Raw genomic sequence first — 17706 nt, 5'->3', positions numbered from 1 at the left:
TCGTCTGGCTGGTCGGGAGACGGCGTTCCGAATATTGAAGGACCTCCTCCAGGCAGCAACACAGGACAACAAACAACGGCACCAAAGAAGATGGCCTCTCGTCAAAAAGTGAGTATGAACTTCTCCACACTGCAACACCTCAGCATACATAGCACATTCAACCCCATCATTCCCACCACTTACAAATCCACTGAGCTGCTATGATCCACTCTATTGGACCAGGCATACGCTCATGATAAAATCTGTATTAATAATAGTATGTTCAAAAAAAATAAAAAAACGGCTCCAAATGTTAACCAAATTGGTTTACACCTTTGAGGATACCATTTGGAAGCCAGAACATCTTGAAACACTCACCAGCACAACAAAGTCAGAGGAAGTTTCCAACACGGCAAACTTTCACTGCAATTGTTGTGTTGACAACATCAAACAGTTACACACATTACAAACACAATTACAAGAGAAGTCCCAGTGTACGGTCGAGAGGGGCAGAGAGATTTGCGTGTTAGAGTCTAGACTCTCGGACAAGGAGAGTTTCTACTCTGACATGGACAAGGAACTGCTCAGACTCTACACTGAGATAAATCATTTTAGGAACAATGCGGTATCTACTTATACCATAATTGTTCAACTTCGAGAGGACCTGACTGCGAAAACGCAAACCATTGCGGATTTGCAGCAGGTCATTTCGAATCTGTCACGGCCTGGTGCTAAAAGCATGTTGCCCACGAAACAGGTTTGTGTTTCGGGAACAGTGCAGGAGGAGACAGCGGTGACGCCGCCAAGGTCTCCCACGGATCAAACATCCGACGTGGTAGACACTTGGGGACAGGTAGAACGGACGCTACATTTCACCCAAACACCCAGGGAGAACAGGTATAGCAGCCGCTTCCAGGAACAGGACAACAATTGGGGAGAGGAAAGTGTATGGCCATTTACCACTTCCAATCCGCCAACGCGTCCGGAAAGACAGGAAGACTTTTATCCTAACCATTCCAGTATGGAAAGGATAAACTTCCTATTACGGATTTGCAAGGAGATCCCAATATACGATCCTAGTGTAGATCCATTTACTTCATGTGATATCTTCGAGGGTCACTAACAAGTATTCAGTGACTCCCGAATATCGCATGGAGTTATTCAAGTTATGGTTACCTACACACCTAAACCAAAGCTATGAGGTAACGAGGAGGACGCAACCCATAAATGGACAGTTTTATGACAAGGATAAACGTCTCTCCATACTCATGAGACTGGCAACGGGTCATTGGGACATCACTCCAGATATCCTGTCCAAATTCAGACCCACTGTACATGACGAACCTCTGTCTATGTGTAGTCGGTTTGAAGCAATGTACAGAAGGGTTACAAAGGATCACGGTATCGGAATTCCACAGGGTATGATACGTATGTTTGTGGAAAAATTCCCATACCTTGACACTGCAATCCGGTTGAGTGCAGCTAGGGAGCCACCCCTCACGGATGCGGCTATGATTATTCAGCAGTGCAGACAGGATACACTGCTCAATAAGAAATCCGTCAAAGTGACAGAGCGTGCTCCTGTACACGTTACATCTTAAGATGAACGGGTACAGCACACAAAGGTTAATTCAGCTGTTCGCCCCACAGCCCCGCCATTGGAAAGGACAGGAGGCATTCAATGCTTCCTGTGTTTACAATACGGGCACATAAAGAGGAATTGTCCACAATGGCCACGTAATAACCGGACAAATCCTGAGAGAACGGGCAATAATAACGGTTTCAAGATGAAACCTAATTATGCCAAATCAGTGGGGGAATATGTTGAGAAAAATCTGGAACATTCACAGGTCCAGACCCAAAAACGTGTGGCTGTTGTGAATGCTCCAGCGCGTTCGGTAAGGGGTGTGGAATCCCGGGAATCCACACCAAGTGTCCAAAGCAAGAACCCACAAGTGGCAGTATGTACCTCACAGTTACCTACGGAGAGTCTGGTAGAAATCGATTGAAGATCAGGGGTCCCTAAAGATCTGGCGCCAGTATGTCCCATCATACTGGATTCTTCAGGGAGACCCCACATAAAAGCCAAAATAAAGAATCAGGATGCTGAAATCATGCTTGACACTGGTGCGGAAATTTCAATTACCAATGTCAAACATGATTTACATCCCAACAGCCCTCAGTGTGTGGTGATCAGATTTGATCACCAACAAGGGGGGGTGAAGGCCGACAGAATCTTTGAGGTAATTGTCCAGATTACCAGTTACATGACCCTTAGGATCCCAATGTGGTATTACCCCGGTTCTGACAACATTATTGGAACCGACGTAATAACACAAAATGGGTGGATCCTAGATCTGGCAAATGGTATTGTATGGAAGGGTCCCAGACAATCCAAGGTGTTTGTCATCCAACGCCAGCGTCTGGGACCACCATTGTCAACAGTAGACAATTTTACCGAAGTACTCAAACACAAATGGCCAGAGATCTCGTATAATCCGGACTTTGAGCCTATTGTGTATGAGTACCCCGATCTGTGGCCCCAGAGCAAAAATGATTGTGGCAGACTGATTGGAGTTCAGGTGGACATACAAGGTCCCGACCATCCACCTCAACGCCAATACTGCTTTCCGCCAGACGCCACCCATTCAATTTTGGACACCGTCCAGGAATTGAAAACTAGGGGGGTGGTCATAGAGGGCAATTCTAAATGCAACAATGCCCTCTAGCCAGTAAAGAAGAAGGACACCAATGCATGGAGGCTCACCATAGACCTCCGGGTCCTTAATAAATACACCCCAATGTCCGCTCCAGTGGTGGCACAAACTGCCGATATCATGGCTAGAATAAGCGGCAAAAGTCGCATAGATGTTGCCAATGGGTTCTTTTCAATTGAACTCACTGAAAACTGTAGGTACAAATTTGCCTTTACAGTAGGGGAAAAACAGTACATGTTCGGTGTACCCCCCCAGGGGTTCCACAGTAGTCCCACGTATTTTCACCAGGCATTGGCGGCCGTTCTGAGCGTATTTTCACGGCCGGAATGTCTTCTGCAATACGTGGACAACTTGCTCTTACACACAGAAACCATAGAAGAACACTTGATTCTGTTGAAAGAGCTATTGAGACTTAAATGTCGGCACAGCGGGCAGAACTGGAGGCGGTCAAGGAAGCCTTGCTTCTTCAACCCCCAGGGAAACTAACTATATATAGCGACAGTTCAGATGTAGTTCGTTCTCTCACCCTGCACCTGAACACATGGAAAAGACAAGGATTTGTGGACTGCCAAAACAAACCTCTAGCTCATCTGTCGGTCTAAAAGGAACTATGGGAATGGGGCATGGCACACACGGCGGAAGCAGCTATCATAAAAATCCCTGCGCATCAGAAAGGGGGCAAGCCTTTGACGCTAGGTAACAACAAGGCGGATGAATTGACCAAACCAGCGGCAGTGTCTGGGATTCTTCGGGAAACAGGCACTGAGCTGTTACCAGCTTACCGGATTGCAGTTCGTACCAACCTGAAAAAAGGCCCGGTGTCATTTGAGGAGGAACAAGCCAAAGATCCTCTTCTAATGACACACCTCACATCTACACAGCATCCCTGGTGAACACAGCAAGGGATCCTATGTTACGATACCGGTACACAGCAACTTCCTCTTCCCGTGGTTCCGCAGCATCTGCAAGCAGAGCTAACGAGATTGAACCACCAACTGTTTGGACACCTTGTCCGGGATAAACTCTTGTCTCTCCTGAGAGACAAATTGTACTGGCCGGGAATGTCCAATACAGTAGAGGAAGTCACACAACAGTGCATGGTATGTGCTCAGGTCAACCCAAGGGTGTCTGCCCTGAAGCCGGTGTTGCGGGAGTTCCTCCTGTTGATGGTCCGTGGTCCACACTACAAATTGATTTCATAGGACCTATAACAACAGGAAGTCGTAGCTGTCGTTACGCACTGGTGGTAGTTGATGTCTTCTCTAAATGAATAGCAGCCATCCCCACAGTCAACGATTCGGCTACAACCACTGCCCGTGTTCTCTGGGAACAGGTTCTGTCACGATGGGGTATCCCCAGATTGATAGAGTCAGACAGAGGGACCCATTTCACGGGTAAGGTAATGAAAGCGCTTTGTGGTCTTTTAGACATAAAGCAAAGGTTTCATGTGCATTACCACCCTCAGTCTGCAGGCATCGTGGAGCGGATGAACCGGATCATTAAGACACAACTTTCTAAAGCGCTACTGGAGAAAGGTTCCTCATGGGTAACCTCTCTGCCAGATGTGCTAATGGGAATCCGAGCTACCGAGGCTACCAGTACCGGTATCACCCCGTTTGAACTCATGACCGGATGCAAAATGCCCCTATGCCTGCCCAATGAACCTCTAGTGTCAGAGCCTGTGAAGAACGCCATCGCCAGAGACATGTTTCTCCAACAGGTTCAACTAAACCTGAAAGAGTTATTGCCTCATGCAGCGATACGACTGCACAGACCGTATCTACAGGGGGAAACACCGATGCCCTCTGTAGGAGAGCTGGTGATGGTAAAAATATTCAGTCGGGCCGGCCCCTGGGACGCAAACTGGGAAGGACCCTATCAGGTCCTTGAAGTAATGGGTGACACTATGCTGAAGGTGCAAAGGCCGATGACGACCAAGAAAAAGTCACGCAGGCGGCAGGAAGTTTTGTGGATCCATATCGACCAGGCCAAGGCCACCCGAGCCTCCCCAACTCAATAATGTGCTTAGAGTTGGGTGAGGGGGGGGGGGGAGTTTGGTGGGTCGATGGTGGATCCATGAAACTGATTACATTTACATTGAATTGACATATCACGGGAGGGAGACTCGCCAAGGTTCCGACTAGCCAGAAAAGATTTAGAGATCCTCTGAACATGGCACGTCTCCAGCTTGTGACACTGGTGGTAAGCATGATGATGGAAGGCTCAACCTCTTCGGGGAGGGCCTGGGAGTTAATAATGGTATGGCCAACATATCTATCGATAAACCCGGCCTTTTAATGGTGGAATGTTTGGAGGGCAAAATCCTGAAACCATACGAGAACTTCTCCTTTACACCGGGACAGTGGTATCTGTATGGTTTCCAGAGGGTGGGTTTTGTCAAAGGTGTAATTAAACATTATACCCCTGTGGAGAATGTGTCTGCCATACAACATGATTTACATGCCCCCTGCCTCATGGAATTCAGACATTTTCAGGACTTTGGCCCTACTCCTATGAAATCTTTAAGATGGGTGTCTAGGGACCCTCACTTGCACCCTTACAAGCAAGTGAAAGCCAACACTACCACAGTGCTGTGTACCAAGGAGGGGGTTCTGAGTCATGAGGATGTCACTGGGGCAGAGTATAGTGGCTGGTATATCCTTAAAGCTACCTTCATAAGGAGGGATAGCCATGATGGGCTGAGAGTAAGGACATATTTTGATAGACCCATTCCGGTAAAGGGTACCCTAAAATCTTATTGTATGTTAAGGGATTCACAGATGATTATCACTAGAGAATCCAGTTATGTTCAGGGACATGTGTCCGCAGATTACATACGAACCAGTATAATGATGTTAAAATTAAACTGCAGTAACTCTGGCCAGGCCCTATGGAATGACCAGAGTGGTCCGGTAAAACTGGAAGGCTTTTACCGAGCCACCGTTTTAAAAGTACGGACAGATGCCAAGGATCCTAGGTATGCTTAGTTAAAGGGATCTTCATCCATACGGTCTTTCATGATCACCATCATGAGAGACAATTGTGTTCAGGAGGTGACTGGATACTATTTCGTCCCCTATGCCCACTGGGAACAAGATACCCAGATGGTAATGTTAGACACTAATCCCTGGAGTTGGGATTTAGTGTGCAATGGGGTGGATACCCCTACAGTGGATGTATGGATGGACGGTACCCCTATGAATGAGGAATACCGGGGTAGGTATGTGTCGTCCGATTGGAAAGACCCCAGTGGCAGGGATATTAAGTTTGACATTAATATAGATGGTTCGTTTAGTGGCCTTTTTGCGAGGCAGTAGATGAAGGGTGCTGGACATTTATACAATGGGTCTATCTGTCCAAATCCAAACCCATAGGAAAACTAGTGTTACAGGCTGGAGAAAGCAACCAATGGTATCCGTTCAGAGGTAGAGGGAAAGTTTGTGTAACAGTGGTGAGGATCCCCTATGAAGCGACAGGTCTCCAACCTGTAAAACTGCATTCAGACTCTTGCAACGCCCCTATCCATCAATTGGCAGATCCTATAGCTCCTCAACTGTCATCCCCATGGAAGATCATCACGGGGACAAAATTTGTCCTATTTACTTGGAGAATTTCCGTAGATGACTTCAGAGTTGATCAGTGGGATCACAGATGTGGGGAGTTTGTGAGGAACCAAATTGACATCATAAGAAGTTGGATAGAGGCAGGGCAAGAGGTAAGAAATCTCGTATCTCGTACACAGGAATCTCGATCTCGTACACAGGAATCACAGGGGAAGAAGAGATCTGGTAGCCATGGGACTAGGCGGAGGTGCGTTGGGAGTGGGCGCCCTGAACACTATAGATATGGAAGTCCTGAGAGGTAAACTTGGGGATGTTGCGTGTCATGTCGGGGAAGGATTTGAGACCCAGCTTGATGTAAACCACGTCTTAGAGGGTTTACAGCATTCGCACATAGATGCCACTACATCTCTATCTTCTGCTCTACGAGAGAAGTTTAGAAGGTTAGTTAAGGGTCTCTTGGAGGAACAGGATAGAGCTCAGCTTGCTCTGGCGTGTACGCAAGTCCAAAGTCAACTCTCGGACAACATATTGTATCATCATTGTACGGCGGCCACTTCCCATTCAACCTCCACCAACGGGTAAGTCCTCTTATATCTCCTTTTGCAGCCAATCACACCAACTGGTGGGTAGTCCAGTGGCATGGATGTCGGAATCTCACTTGCACTGCTTCGTCATTGTTTCCTGTATCTGGCCATCTTAGACAGGGTTATAGTGCAGTTAGCCTAGGGATTGTCGTAAATAACCGAACGGTACTTTATCCACAGCTCCCCTGGAGCGTTCTAACCTATGAGGGAGGCCATCCTTATCTGTTAAACACAGAGGGATGGAAGAAAGAGGATGCTATCCTCTGTCAAGGTAGTCAGGATTGGGTGCTTAGGCACCAGTGTTGGAGCACCGAGGGGTCCTGTGAGATGAAGGCCAGCCCAATACCCTCCTCCCCTAAATACTTGGGACAGGGGTATTGGTGTTGGTACCAAAGGCAAAATATGTCTTATGAAATTTATGGGACTAATTGCACCGAGAGAGGTTTAGATGTCGCAGAGCTACAAGGAAGGACACCAATCACCCCGGAGAAGAGACTCGACATCCGCCCTGACGTTCCCGTGAGACTCCAGAAGATTCCTCTTGGCTTTGGAATAGAACTCAAACATCTCCTGCTAGACTTCAGCCAAGAAGACGAAATACTTCAGAATCTTCGAGAGACAGTGATTTAACTGTCGCACGACAAGAACAGAATAACTGCAATCACTACCGCCTTAGACAAGGACTCCAAGGTTTCCTGGTGGGAAAGTCTGTTCGGCTACTGTCCGAAGGCAACATCCTTCTTCAACCTATTGATACACCCGGTGATAGTTCTTCTGGTTCTGGTAATCGTCATGTACATGGGACTGTGTCTAATCTACAGGAGGGTCAAGAGACTTGCGGACCAACTAAACCAGAACCAGACAGAACTTCACGAAGTTAATCGTAGGAGGCTCAGGACATAGCTCCAACAAAGTCCTGAAGCCAGAGATCGCATGGACATACTGTTTCCTATGAGGGTTCAGGATGAAAATCCAAAGCCATCCTGTGACCTCATAGTATTGTTTGTATGTATATATTATATTGTAGTAGGTTTTCCTATGAGGGTTCGGGATGTAATCCAAGGCCATCCTGTGACCTCATAGTATTGTGTGTATATATATATTGATTATTTGCATATGAGTTTCTTGTGTACCCATGGACACTCTAGGTGCAAGTGTATGGCCACCATACTACAATATGGCTGAATGCACACTTGCATCCTATAGTCGATTCCCATTGAAACGGGGGTCTGTAACCTACCGGTGTCTTTGGAAGTGTAGAGAGATATGCCAGGTTGCATGAGTCTCTATGGGTACACACACTAAATTGAATTTGGCTGTATTGGGAGGGATGTCATCTGTTTGTGTGAGTGGGGAAGAGTAGATTCCATAGGGACAGGCCCCTCCTTTACCAAGGTATTTGCAACTTTAACCTAAAAAACGGTGACGTTTGAAAGGGTTGGACTGAATGTTAGTAGTGTGGGGTTCTTTCCCGCAGTTAGAATTTAGGTGCCATGACATCACCTCTTACCAGAATTTTCAACCTGCCTTGTAAAGACCTACGTATCTGTCCATGGGAGAACCTCCCCAACAACTGATTCTTCAATCAAGATGGAAGTCATACTTGTGTTGAAAGGAAGCCAGCCTACGGCCGTCCGTACCCCAGAAGGGTATCATGCTACATAGATTGAGGGTAAAGTCATTCTGGAATCATTTGGAGTGAATGACACCGAAAGACTGGCACTGACATTGGGGGTGGCTGGCGCCAGAAGAGCAACACTGACAAAGAGAAAGAAAGAAGGACAGTCCACGGTTTCTGCGTAGAATAACCTAAAGACGGCGAGGGTGAAGCCATTCCAGAGTCAGGAATAGACTACATTGGGAGTGGCTGATACCTGAAGATCATAATGAAAGATGCCAAGAAAGTTATCCAGCGGGAAGAAGACGGTGTATTCTGTGGATGGAGATGTGTGGTGAAGGGCAGGTCGGAGGTGTTAGTCGCGATGGGTGAAGTCTAGGTACCTAAGAGCCATATTGCTTCAGTCCTTCCTGAACTGTCACCAAGAGTGCGATTGAGGAGACAAATACATCCCAACCCTTCCCCCAAAATGTTTATTGTTATGTTACCGACAACAGGGGGATTGTTGAGGGAAGTGTTAGATATAAATATATATGTATATTTGCCCCGACATATACGGTATGCATATAAATATATTGTCCGTTTTATATGGGCCTGTCCAGGTGGTGTGGATATATACATAGAGATGTATGTATGTACCCTTGGCAGCATGCATCTCTATGTATATAATATATTGTATAGGTGGGCTAATTGGTGTGTATATGTATATATATATATATATATATATATATATATTTATGGATGTGCCCCAAACATCTATGAACATTATATATATATATATATATATATATATATATATATATATATATATATATATATATATATTAATATGGGGGGGGGGGGAAGAATCAGGGTTAAAGAAAACAGAGGTTTATTTTCCAAAATGAAAATAGGTACAGCTTCCAGCAGCCAAGGTCCAAACAAACCCAACTTAAAGTCCACTTAGTTCAGTGCAACATAATCAATAGAACAGTCCGTTCAAAAATAAAGGTATTTTTACCCTGGGTTCTTTTTAGTCCGTGATAGATTCTAGTCGGCTTTCCTGCCAAACTTTCCACATGTCCTCAGTTTCCAGCTCTGTTCACAGCCAGCCACAGCAGTGTGTCCACCACACCACACACTCCACACCACCCCCTCACTCACTTCCTTTTCCTCTTAGCAGGAGAGTGAGTTAACCCTGTGGGTACCAGATCCTAGGTAGTGCTTTCTTAAAGGCACCACAACCCAAATAATGGTGATACATATCTGTGACTGAGTACCCAAACTTGACATCCTCTACAATATATATATATATATATATATATATATACATATATACACTGCTCAAAAAAATAAAGGGAACACTTAAACAACACGATGTAACTCCAAGTCAATCACACTTCTGTGAAATCAAACTGTCCACTTAGGAAGCAACACTGAGTGACAATCAATTTCACATGCTGTTGTGCAAATGGGATAGACAACAGGTGGAAATTATAGGCAATTAGCAAGACACCCCCAATAAAGGAGTGGTTCTGCAGGTGGTGACCACAGACCACTTCTCAGTTCCTATGCTTCCTGGCTGATGTTTTGGTCACTTTTGAATGCTGGCGGTGCTTTCACTCTAGTGGTAGCATGAGACGGAGTCTACAACCCACACAAGTGGCTCAGATAGTGCAGCTTATCCAGGATGGCATATCAATGCGAGCTGTGGCAAGAAGGTTTGCTGTGTCTGTCAGCGTAGTGTCCAGAGCATGGAGGTGCTACCAGGAGACAGGCCAGTACATCAGGAGACGTGGAGGAGGCCGTAGGAGGGCAACAACCCAGCAGCAGGACCGCTACCTCCGCCTTTGTGCAAGGAGGAACAGGAGGAGCACTGCCAGAGCCCTGCAAAATGACCTCCAGCAGCCCCACAAATGTGCATGTGTCTGCTCAAACGGTCAGAAACAGACTCCATGAGGGTGATATGAGGGTCCGACGTCCACAGGTGGGGGTTGTGCTTACAGCCCAACACCGTGCAGGACGTTTGGCATTTGCCAGAGAACACCAAGATTGGCAAATTCGCCACTGGCGCCCTGTGCTCTTCACAGATGAAAGCAGGTTCACACTGAGCACATGTGACAGACGTAACAGAGTCTTGAGACGCCGTGGAGAACGTTCTGCTGCCTGCAACATCCTCCAGCATGACCGGTTTGGCATTGGGTCAGTAATGGTGTGGGGTGGCATTTCTTTGGAGGGCCGAACAGCCCTCCATGTGCTCGCCAGAGGTAGCCTGACTGCCATTAGGTACCGAGATGAGATCCTCAGACCCCTTGTGAGACCAAATGCTGGTGCGGTTGGCCCTGGGTTCCTCCTAATGCAAGACAATGCTAGACCTCATGTGGCTGGAGTGTGTCACCAGTTCCTGCAAGACGAAGTCATTGATGCTATGGACTGGCCCGCCCGTTCCCCAGACCTGAATCCAATTGAGCACATCTGGGACATCATGTCTCGCTCTATCCATCAACGTCACGTTGCACCACAGACTGTCCAGGAGTTGGCAGATGCTTTAGTCCAGGTCTGGGAGGAGATCCCTCAGGAGACCGTCCGCCACCTCATCAGGAGCATGCACAGGCGTTGTAGGGAGGTCATACAGGCACGTGGAGGCCACACACACTACAGAGCCTCATTTTGACTTGTTTTAAGGACATTACATCAAAGTTGGATCAGCCTGTAGTGTGTTTTTCCACTCCATGGGTTGAAAAATGTGATTTCCATTTTTTAATTTTTGTGTGATTTTGTTGTCAGCACATTCAACTATGTAAAGAACAAAGTATTTCAGAAGAATATTTAATTAATTCAGATCTAGGATGTGTAATTTTTGTGTTCCCTTTATTTTTTTGAGCAGTGTATATATATATATATATATATTCCTCCAGAAGATGTATATATATATATATATGTGTATGGATGTGCCCCTAGCATCTATACACATATCCTATACAAATGCGGCTGTCCCCCTGTCCGGGTGCCCCCCCCCAACCTCTTCCTGCATCCCTGCAGGAGATGAGAAGATCACCAGATGGCTGGACAATTATGTCCAGCTTCTGGTGACTTCAAAAGGCATGGGATCAATAGAGATCCGATGCCTTTTGGTTAACTATCTCCAGCTCTGCTGGGGATAGTTAACATAACAGAGAGAGGGAAACAAACGTCCCTCCCTCTGTTATCTGCATACCTCCGGCGCGATAATTATCACGCCGCAGGGTATGCAGATGCGCTACAGCACGCTCCGGGATGCGCGGGCCGGCGCGGTGACATCATATCACCGTGCCGACCCACGTGTTCTTGCCGGCGGGGCCCATGCGCGCGCAGCATGGGCTGATCGGGAGCGAGCGCCGCCGAACTTAAATAGTCCGGCTGCACTCAAGTTAGTAGAGGACGGCAGCCCAACATTGAGGATCATCCCCTAGAAGAACGTGCACCCCTGGACAACGAGCATAATACCATCGGCTGAGTATCATTAACTCTCCCTATACCACCAACGATTCCCTATACCACCAACGATTATTCCCCTGCATTAACACTTATGCCCCTTGCATTAACCCTTATTTATTCCCCTGCATTATTCCCTAATTCCCCAACGCCCCTGTATTAACCCTAATTTCCCTGCATTCCCCCTGCATTGCATTTCCAATATCACCCCTGCATCCCCCTGGTACCCCCTGCACAGTTAACCCGTGCTCCCCTGGATTATTTAACCCCTGTAATACCTCCCCTGTTATGTCCTGCTATATCACCCCATCATCTACCCCTGATCCCCTGGTACTCCTTGATACCCCTTCACTGCTGCCTTGCCTACCCCAGCAGCAGCTGAGTGTGTGTTAACCCCTCGTTTCTCCCTTAGGGATAGCTTAGAGCCAGGTTGGGTGGGCTGCTAATGTGTATATGAGTATTATGAGTAGTTCGATTTTAGGGTTGAATATTGGAAGTGGGATTGTGTCTAGTGTAGTTAGTACCGTATTGCTGTGTTGTTATAGTGTGTTTACATATAATATTGCTGTGTGCTGCTATAAATACATATATCTATTCCATTGATATAGATATAAATAATTATAAGCAAATATTAGACTGTAAAGTGTAGTGTGTTAATAAATACCTTTTATTTAAGCACGGTGTGTAGTCTTTTGTTGTCATTTCTATGGGGCTGTGCACATGAGCAGTGATTTTCACACATCACTTGTGCATTGCTTGAAAATCGCAACATTCTCTACTTTGTGCGTTTTTCACACAACGCAGGCCCCATAGAAGTGAATGGGGCTGCGTGAAAATCACAAGCATCCGCAAGCAAGTGCGGATGCGGTGCGATTTTCACGCACTGTTGCTAGGAGACGATCGGGATGGGGACCCGATCATTATTATTTTCCCTTATAACATGGTTATAAGGGAAAATAATAGCATTCTTAATACAGAATGCTTAGTAAAATAGGGCTGGGGGGGGTTAAAAAAAAAATATATATATAATTTAACTCACCTTAATCCACTTCGCGCAGCCCGGCTTCTCTTCTGTCTTCATCTTTGCTGTGCAGTAGGAAAAGGACCTGTAGTGATCTCACTGAGCTCATCACATGGTCCATTACACGATCCATCACCATGGTGATGGATCATGTGATGGACCATGTGATGAGCGCAGTGATTTATTCAAAGGTCCTTTACTCAGGTCCTGAAGAAAGAAGAAAGAAAAGCCGGGCTGCGCGAACAAGTGGATTAAGGTGAGTTTTTTATTATTTATTTATTTTTAACCCCTCCAAACATGCCAATTTTTCTCACACGCGTGCAAAATGCATTAAAATGTTTTGCACTTGCATGGAAAAATCGTGCATTTTCCCGCGACCCACCCGCATTTTATCCGGCCCAAAACCATGACGCCTGTGTGAAAGAGGCCTTATTTCTGATATTTAAGGACTCTATATTGACAGGGAGTGTTCTAAAGGATTGGCGCTTAGTAAATGTGGTGCCAATATTCAAAAAAGGTCCAAAAACAGAGCCCAGAAACTATAGGCCGGTAAGTTTAATATCTGTCGTGAATAAACTGTTTGAAGCTTTTCTAAGAGATGCTATCTTGCATCTTTTCTAAGAGATGCTATCTTGCAAATAACCCCATATCAGCATGGCTTCATGAGGGATCAGTCACGTCAAACTAATTTAATCAGTTTCTATGAGGAGGTAAATTCTAGACTTGAACGCGGCGAATCAATAAATCTCGTATATCTGGACTTCTCCAAGTGTTTTTTTTTTTGCAGGCTGTATGCGGAACCATTCACTTCAATTGGGCCACAAAAAAAATCATCCGCATTGTCATTCCTCAAAAAAATAGAACATGTCTTATTATTGGACAAGAATAGGCCTGTAATATTAGGGGCCTGCCGTCCGTTTCACAAAATGCGGAATGCAGATCTGCAAATTGTGGACCACAAAACATCCAACTATCGTGTCCTGGAGCCCTAAATCAGGTTATATTGTGGGTCTAGCTTAATCCTATATGAAATAAACATTAATAATGAAGGTGCACTACTGTGGATGCAAACAAACAAGTCTGACTAAACCATCAATCTGGTGTTAAAATTGAGAATTTAGCCAATATATCCTTATACGAAGGACATATCTGAGCCCGAGCACCGCGCCAAGGTATCTTATGTAGCTCGGGACCTAACGCTAACATACCTGTGCTGTATGGGCAATACCAGGAGCCAGTGGGCAAATTACAGGAGCGTAAGGTCCGACTCACAGCAATCTCCCAGTTACCTCCAGCATGCAGCCATGCTTGCAATGGGAGGAGGGAGGAGGCTATGAGTCCCACCTAAGACTGACTGATAAGGCCCAGGCCTCACAGGTGCACCTTAATGTTGACAGTGGATGAAAATCAGGCACATTTAAATATGGAGTTTATATACCTCCAAACATATCTATATGCAAACTACAAGAAAGGCATGCTGTCAAAAGGCAGGAAGTGCTCAACCCCATATGCAGTTGTGCATCTATACCCAGGGGAGCAGATGTTGAATGATGTAATGGTAAAAGAGCAAGGGTCACTGTTAGTAAATGCTGTAAAAACAACCCCATAAAACGCAGGCATATTATTTTCCAATTGCACCCAATTTGGATTTTTTTTCCAGCTTCCCACTGCAATATTAAATGGTGCCTTTAGAAAGTAGAACTTGTCCTGCAAAAAACAAGCCCTCAAAAGGCTATATGAACAAAAAAAATATTGTTATGGCTCCGGGAAGACTGGGAGTAAAAAACGAAAATACAAAAATGTTAAATTGCTGTGTCAGGAAGAGGTTAAAGGGGTATTCCGGTTAGCTTACATGATCCCCTATCAAACAGTAGGGAATACCGCTGAGGGCCCCCACCTATTACGAGAACAGGGACCCGTTTACCCTGCAGCCCCCCTGAAATGAACGGCGCGGCCGGTCTCACATGCGCGTGGCAGCTCCATTCATTTCTAAGTGAGTTCCGGAGATAGCCGAGTACAGCTCTCTGCTATCTCCGGAATTCCTATAGAAATGAATAGATTGGACGTATGCATTCCCAGCCGGTTGCTCTGTTCATTTCAGGGAGTCTGCAGGGGTTACAGGGCCAATCTAATATTTATCCCCTATCCTGTGGATAACTGGAAACCCATATCAGCTTGGTGCCTGCCCTGCCCTCACTGGCACTGGACACATTAGATACATTTTCTAAAAAGGAAATCAAACACCAGACTTCCCCATGACAAATATGTAACATTAACATCTAGAGAGAGGAGCATTTTTAATAAATCATTTCAGATTGATATTTTGCATGATCATTTAAGCATAATCTGCTACACCAGTTTTGTGGCGTAAAAAAGTTGCAAGTGATATCACATGTGACATTTTGTGCATATTTTTTGCAACAATTGCCAAATTTGTGAGACATTTGATGAGCCTTGCTAGTTTCAGAAGTGGAGTAAACAGTAGATTGGTATGAGGGTACTTTCACACTTGCGTTTGAGGTGCCGGAACTGCCTGCCGGATCTGGAAATCCGTATGCAAACAGATAGCATTTGTTTCCGGATCCGTCTGACAAATGCATCAAAATACTGGATCCGTCTCTCTGGTGTCATCTTGAAAAACGGATCAGATAAAAAAAATACGTATTTTTAAAGGTCTGCGCATGTGCAGACCGGGAAACCGGATATGTTTTTCCGGAACACTTGGTACCGGATCCAGCATTAATACATTTCAATGGAAATTAATGCTGGATCTGGAATTCCGGCAAGTGTTCTGGATTTCTGGCCAGAGAAAATACTGCAGCATGCTGCAGTATTTTCTCCGGCTAAATACCGTAAGAGGGACTGAACTGAAGACACTCTGATGCATACTGAATGGATTGCTCTCTATTCAGAATGCATTAGGATAAAACTGAAGCGTTTTTTTTCCGGTATTGAGCCCCTGTGACGGAACTCAATACCGGAAAACTTTAACGCTAGTGTGAAAGTACCCTTAGAGATTAAAACAGTGTTATGTCTCATTTATGATGTGCGACTTTTTAAAAAGACACAAAAAGGCGCGTCTTTATGTCAGGCAACCCTCACTGACTGTGGCTAAACCACATTGCACTTAATAATAAATTTGACGCAGCAACACAAACCAAAGACAGACTTAACACTAACACCAAAAACACTGCAAATGATAAATTCCCCCCAAAATAATCGCGGGACAACCCCTTTAAGTAAAACAAACATGATGGACTGATTTAAAGGAGTTGTCCAGTTTTATGATATTGAGGATTGGTCATTAATATCAGATTGGTGGGGTTCTGACCACCGGCATCACTGAAGGGGCAATGGCACTGGTGTGAGTGCTGGATCCTCTTCAGTGTTTATCTGCACACCGTCTACATTGTAGCAGCGGTGCAGGGTAATTGTAACTTCACTTGAATGCTACAGGAAGCTGTAATTATGCAGCTACAATGTAGACGATGTGCAGGTAAACATTGAATAGGACTTAGGTCCAAGACTAGTGTTGAGCGAACTTCTGTTTCAAGTTCAGTGTACAAGGTTCAGGTTATCTAAGAATTCCGTTATGGATTCCGCTACCACGGACAATAACTTATGGTCCATGGTAGTGGAATCCATAACGGAATTCTTAGATAATCCAAAACTGAACTTCGTACGCCGAACTTAAAAACACAAGTTCGCTCATCCCTATCCAAGACCCCTTCAAACATTTGATCGGCAGTTATGCTGGGAGTCATACCGCCACCAGTCTGATACTGATGATTTTTACTGACGATAGGTCATCACTGATCAGTATTATTAAACAGGACAAACGCTTTCATAGATGACTGCAGTCACTGTAGGAATCCTTACAGCTTACATTAAGGGGGTTGTTCCATGGCAACATCTTATCTTATCTACAGGATAAGGGACGTGTCTGATCGGCAGGGTTCCAACTGCAAGGGGCCCCTTCCAGTCACTAAAACAGAGGCCCATGTTCCCTTGTTTGACTGCAGTGGCAGATACATGTGTATCCTCCATTCCATTCAACTCTATGGGACTGCTGGAGACAGCCGAGCACCTGTACCTCTATCTTTGCCCGCCTCACATAGTTTAATGGAGTGTCAGACACTTATGTCTGTGGCTCCATTCAAACAGAGGAACACAGTCCCCGGTTCTAGCGATCAGTGGGGCTCCAGCAGTCCGATCATGTGAATAGGGAATAAGTTGTCATGGGGCAACCTCTTTAAATGATCAGGTCTTAATAACTTTACAGAAAATGTGTGCAGTTTATGTTCTTCTGTGCTGTGCTGTGCTAACAGAACAGAGGTTTCACTTTCTATTTTCTAACACAAATCATTTTTCAGTTATAGAAAAACTAATACAATCCTAATGAACCTGATGCAGGTTTTAGAGACAAGAGTGTGTTGACTTCACTTACTTTAGTAACTTTTCCTGGATGATTTCTGATCTCTTCTTCAATCGCTGCTGTCTCACTCCTAGAAGTGAAAAAATGTGAAAGTCTGACGAGTTTAACTTGAGGGAACCGCCCCGCAGACAACACATTACTACTTCCTCTTTCTTATTGTCGTCACTGTACGTTACAGGCACTTTGATATACATGCCCAGGCAAAATAATCACAGGGGTATCTACCCAGTAGGGTTGTCACAATACCAAAACTTTAATTCGAGTTCGATACCATAAAAAAGTATTGTGATACTCAATACCATTCTATACCACACAAAAAAAAATAAAACACCATTC

General features: G+C 45.3%; 1 protein-coding gene across 2 annotated transcripts in view; it reads right to left on the bottom strand.

The window, feature by feature from the left end:
* The window catches only part of LOC121008461 (caspase-8-like), a 54546-nt gene extending 37061 nt beyond the window's left edge, over positions 1-17485 (bottom strand). For both annotated transcript variants that reach the window (XM_040441032.1, XM_040441033.1), the window contains exon 1: positions 17383-17485. The gene's annotated coding sequence lies outside the window, so the exon portion shown is untranslated. The remainder of the gene's footprint in view (positions 1-17382) is intronic.
* Between the last annotated feature and the right edge of the window lie 221 nt (positions 17486-17706).

The sequence above is a fragment of the Bufo bufo genome, chromosome 7 (genome assembly GCF_905171765.1).
Source record: "Bufo bufo chromosome 7, aBufBuf1.1, whole genome shotgun sequence".
In the NCBI taxonomy this organism is placed as follows: Eukaryota; Metazoa; Chordata; class Amphibia; order Anura; family Bufonidae; genus Bufo; species Bufo bufo.
Note: the sequence above shows the minus strand (reverse complement) of the source record. Positions and strands in the feature narration are given on the sequence as shown.